The sequence below is a fragment of the Garra rufa genome, chromosome 6, assembly GCF_049309525.1.
Source record: "Garra rufa chromosome 6, GarRuf1.0, whole genome shotgun sequence".
Taxonomy (NCBI): Eukaryota; Metazoa; Chordata; class Actinopteri; order Cypriniformes; family Cyprinidae; genus Garra; species Garra rufa.
In genome coordinates, this window is record NC_133366.1 from 15373285 (window position 1) to 15379284 (window position 6000).

Genomic DNA, 6000 nt, shown 5'->3' on the forward strand with positions numbered 1-6000 from the left:
ACATTTTGGCTATTTAATTTATGCAATGGTGAAAAAAATTGTCAAAATACATGGGGGAGTTTTATCTATTTATTTTGTTTTTTAGTACTCCTTTATTTTATTTATTTATTTTTATTTTATTTTTTCGTTTATATGGGCAGATCTCGGGCTCTATTGTAAAAAGTTATAAATAAAAAAATGTTTAATAAATAAATAATAATAATTTAAAAAAAAATACATGGGGGAAAAAAAATCGAAAAACCGTGTTCGATAATCGGCCTTCGGCCAAGTGTTTAATTTTGTTAGGCTTCGGCTAAGAATTTTCATTTCGGTGCATCCCTACTTAGATTAATCAAAAAATCTGAAAAAATAAAAATAAAAATCATTATTAACAGCCCTAAAATTGCAGCCTTTGCAATCCGATAATCACAATAAGCCATATCACAGTTTAGGTTTCATTCTGATTAATTCCGACCTACTAAAATTGGCTCAAAACATCAAACATGTTTGAGTTCCTCTAACTGGTTGGATTCATAGTCTGATGCAATAAATAAATAAATACAATTAAATCTAAGCCTGTGCTAATCATACAACAGAAAATTCCTTGAGAAAATCTGTCAACTCCAGTTGCCTAAAATCTGCAGACTAGGTCTGAGTTTGGCAACTAGCACTGACACAACGTCCAGACTGTAAATCGGGGCAAAAGCTGTTGAGGGTATTCCAGTCTTAGATCAATGCCACCTCATACTCTCATAAATAGGGGATGACGAGCAAAGCAAGCTTGTGTGCAAAGCAAGCTGTTTGAATACAACCAAGACGAAAAATGACTGTACAGCATTTGTGAACTGTGTGTTTTGTACTGTTGCAACAACAAGCTGTCTATGCATCCTACAACAAACCACAGACACAAACGGAGCAGCTAAGCCACAACTAAAGCCATTAAAGAGAGAGAGAGGGAATGCTGCATTATATTTAGAGTATAGTATAATGGACGGATGACAGAGAAATACACAAACACTCACACGTTCATGGATAAATTACAGATAAATGTCGTTTAGAACAGAAATAAACCCTATTTCTGTAGTTTCACATAGTCAGACATCTACAGGTCTGGTCTAAACTGAAAGCTATTCTGGCCAAGAACCGCCAACTAGACAGGAAGAAACCACAGCTCATTTTGTTTTGACGTGCCATTTAGGGGCGGGGTTATGTGAAACCATAACAGACCATAACAGAATAACAGACTGACAGAGAAAAAATAAAACAATTCTGTGACAGTTACATAGAAACCACTGGAATAGCAGAAAATTAGTACACTCTCAGTCAAAAGTTTTTGAACAGTAAGATTTTTTATGTTTTTTAAAGAACTTCTCACCAAGCCTGCATTTATTTGATTCAAAGTACAGCAAAAACAGTAAAAACTTGAAATATTTTTACTATTTAAAATAGCTGCTTTCTATTTGAACATATTTTAAGATGTAATTTATTCCTGTGATTAAAGCTAAATTTTTAGTGTCATAACTCCAGTCTTCAGTGTCACATGAGCCTTCAGAAATCATTCTAATATGCTGATTTTCTGTTCAAGAATTTTTTTATCATTATTATTATCAATATTTAAAACAGTTAAAAAGTTAATTTCAGGATTCTTTGATGAATAGAAAGGTAAATAAAACCTTATGCAGCCATTATGAAAAAACCTATGATTCAAAAGCTTGGAGTCAGTATAAATTGTTTTGGGAGGTTTTAATTTTTATAGAAATTAATACTTTTATTTAACAAAGATGCTTTAAATTGATCAAAAGTAATGATAAAGACATTTATAATGTTACAAAAGATTTCTATTTCAGATAAAAGCTGTTCTTCTGAACTTTCTATTCATCAGAGAAACCTAAAAAAAGCATAATAATAATAGTAAATGTTTTTGAGCAGCAAATCAATTATTGTAATGTTTCGGAAGGATCATGTGACTGGAGTAATGATGCTAAAATTCAGCTTTGAAATCACAGGAATAAATTACATTTTAAAATATATTCAAATAGAAAACAGTTATTTTAAATATTAAAGATTTTTCAAATTTACTGTTTCTGTTGTACTTCGGATTATATAAACGAGACATATTAAAAAAAATCTTACTGTTCAAAAACTTTTGACTGGTAGTGTACATACTTAAAAATACTGTTCTTTTGACAGACCGATCTTATTGTGGATCTTGTTAACCTTTTAACAAGTGCCTAAAACTTTAAATTCACCACCATTCAAAAGTTTGGGGTTAGTAGCATTTTTTTTAATGTTTTTAACCTCTGTTATGCTCGGGAAGTCTGTATTTATTTAGTTAAAAACACAGTGAAACAGTAACATTGTGAAATAATATTATAATTTGAAATAAGTATATTTTAATATATTTTAAAATATATTTCTGGAAAGTCGAAGCAGATTTATCTGTACTACAGGTTTTTTTTTCAGTCTTCAGTGTCACTTCAGAAATCATTCTAATATGCTGATTTGCTGCTCAAGAAACATTTCTTATTATTAATGTAGAAAACAGTTGTGCTGCTTAATAGTTTTTGTGGAAACCGTGTTAGATTTTTCAGGATTTCAGTAAAGGACTGCATTTATTTGAAACAGAAATCTTTTGTAGCATTATGTCTTTAGTAGGGATGCACCGATACGTATCGGCCGATCACTTGCGCGTTTTGTCAGTAAAGCCGGTTCTGTAATCAGAGGTAAATGCCATCAGGTGCGTGATTTCACGTTGAGCCGTATATACTACACACAGCCGTTGTTCACTGACGAGCTGCGCACATTCACACTGATAATGAACATTGATTTGCGCAGCTCGTCGGTAAACAACGGCTGTGTGTAGTATATACGGCTCAACGTGAAATCACGCACCTGATGGCATTTACCGCTGATGTTGGGTTTACATGTTTTATGGGGACATTCCATAGGCGTAATGGTTTTTATACTGTACAAACCGTACTTTCTATCGCCCTACACCTACCCTACACCTAAACCTAGCCCTCACAGGAGATTGTGCACACTTTTACTTCCTCAAAAAAACTCATTGTGCATGATTTATAAGCCTGTTTCCTCATGGGGACCTGAGAAATGTCCCCACAAGGTCAAAATCTAATGGTATTCCCATCCTTGTGGGGACATTTGGTCCCCATAACGTGATGAATACCAGGTACACACACACACACACACACACACACACACACACACACACACACACACACACATATATTAAACTCATTCTTCCATGAGGGAGTGCGCAATAAAAACAGAAAGATAACCCACAGCTAAAAATAAAGTCCAAGATGAAACCTTTTTAAACAAAGTAAACACACACTGTGGACAACGGCAGCATTCATATCAGAGGAGAAGTCCAATCAAAAGAACCATTAACAAGCGCATGAATCCAGGCCCCCCTGACCAAGAAAACACACACACACTTAAACACAAACACACTCTCATCTCCGGTCAGTCGACGCAGTGCAGTCACAAACAAACACAACAGCAACATCCTGAACCTAGCAGTAATCTGTGAAAGGCAGCAGGATTGAGAGACATTCTGAAAATGACCTTTAATAAAACTGATTAAGCACGATCTTCATTCACATCAGAATAGTTTACTGCCATCATCATTCTTTTTTTTTTTTTTTTTTTTTTGTATTCAGCATTTGTTTCTCTGATTTGCATCTTTACTGTTGCATTTCCTTTTAGTGCCGGTAGTGGCGCAAAAATTGCACTCTTCACCCAAGAGAAAAATGCAGCGTCTGTGCAGCACAACCACAATGCAGCAAGCCACAACAATCTCCAAAATTCAAAGTCACTGCTATAAGAACCTCAGATTTCATGGTTTGCAAAACAGCATTAGAATATGACTAATTCACTGTCACTGTAACATTTTAAATCATCTCCAGTTTAGCCCTCGGCCCTTTAAAATGGATTTGAAGCATACATATTCACTCAGAAAGCTAAAAAAAATTGGACACTGGATATAGAAATAATATGAGATGAAAAGGCCTTATCATCTTGGTAATGGCATAGAAAAACTGAGTGTGCCTGTCTGTGTGTGTAGTCACTGAATACAATAACAGCACTGTGTTTGCTGCATCTGTCTCTTTCTTCTCCTGATGAGCAGCATAAGTGTGGTTATTGTAGCTCTTAGCACAGTGTCAATCACACACTCCCTTCCCCCACACGCATTCAAACCCAAACCTCCAAACCTCAATCTCGCTGTCTGTACAATCACCTACATTCTTCATTGATGACCTTTCACACCATGTGCAAAATACTCTTCCCCATTCCAGTGGCTGGTGAACATTTGCATTATTTTATATACACTACCATTTAAAGAATTTTATAATTTTATTTAAGTACGCAATACGCATTGCATTGATCAAAAATGTGTTTCAAATAAGAGCTATTCTTTTGAACCTTCTATTCATCAAAAAATCGTATTGTGGTTTCCACAAAAATATTAAGCAGCCAACATATGCGATGTTTCTTGAGCAGCAAATCAGCATTAGAAGGATCACGTGACACTGAAGACTAGAGTAATGATGTTGAAAATTCAGCTTTCATCTCAGGAATAAATTACATATTAAAATAAGCAAGTTAGAATATTTCACAATATTACTGTAATTTTGATCAATGCAGTTTTCAGGAGCATTGAATTTGTAATGTCAGTTTTTATTGCAAATGTCACAACATTTCAGATCTGATGTACTTGAAGGAATTGCTATAAATACACTCTGGAAAGACATTATTTCAAACTCTATACTGACACCTACTGGTGTGGATGAAGCAGAGTTATTTTAATTTAGTCTTGACTAAATTGGCATAGTTTTAGTTTTAATTTTATCATAAGATTTTAGTTGACTAAATCCACAGTAGATTTACTCGGCTAAAATCGAATGGGTTTAGTTATAGTGAAATGCATTTATTATTAAGCATTTTCTAAAAAAACCAAACTCATATACAGGTTTGATATTAGGGTTTTATCATGATAGACACAGATTTAACTGCTGTGACACACAACATGCCACTACATTAAAATGAAATAAAACCACCACTCATAAAGAAACAATGGAATACCAATGGTTATACAGGCTAATTTAATTCTTTGTAACAACTTGATTACCTCATGCTTCATTCTTTCAAGCTGAAATATATATTTATATAACTAATTTTAGATTCATCTTTATTAGGGCTACTAAAGTAAATTTCTGTCTTTCTTTTGTTGCTTGATTAACATCATTGCCACAAACAACAGCAACTGAATTAGGCTGCACGGATGCAATGTATTGATACATGTCTGATATTCTCCCAACTGTTTATGTTCACTTAAGATGTAACCAGCTGTGTTTATATGAATACTCATCATATAACAGACAATTCAACATCATTTTGTGTGTATTTCTCCATTCATGCCACGCGAAAGAGTACTCATGCATTGTGTGAGAAGCACTTTTGTTCATGCTTCGGTGTTTGCGCTCAGAAAATCGTACCGAATTAAGTTCTCTTTTGCGTCATCATATTTATCCATTTATCTGCTCCTCTCTTACTTTCAGATATTGACATTTTTTATCATTTTATGAGTTTTGCAGCAAAGTGTATGCTAGCTTATGACCCGCTAGATAGATACATGGTTCCCACACCTTGGTTAACTTTAAATTCAAGGACCTTTCAAGGACTTTCCAGGTCCATTCAAGGAGTTAATGTGGGGACACATTTCCAATGAGAGCAAGGTTACATTGTCTTACCTTGTAAGATACATTGTTACAGTATTCATGTGTCAAACACAACTATGTTTTGCACAAAACTGAAGAATATTCGGTACATCCTGTATTCTAAAATTATCTGATATTAACTTTTACATGGATTTTATTGAAAAGAGCTCAGAAGTTTTAAGATATATCCTATCCACGGGCTCTGCATCTAGCCAAATGATGGTCCTTTGGACCCCTGGCAAGACATTCATTTTAATCTTCTTTGGTGAGTCAAATATCTTAA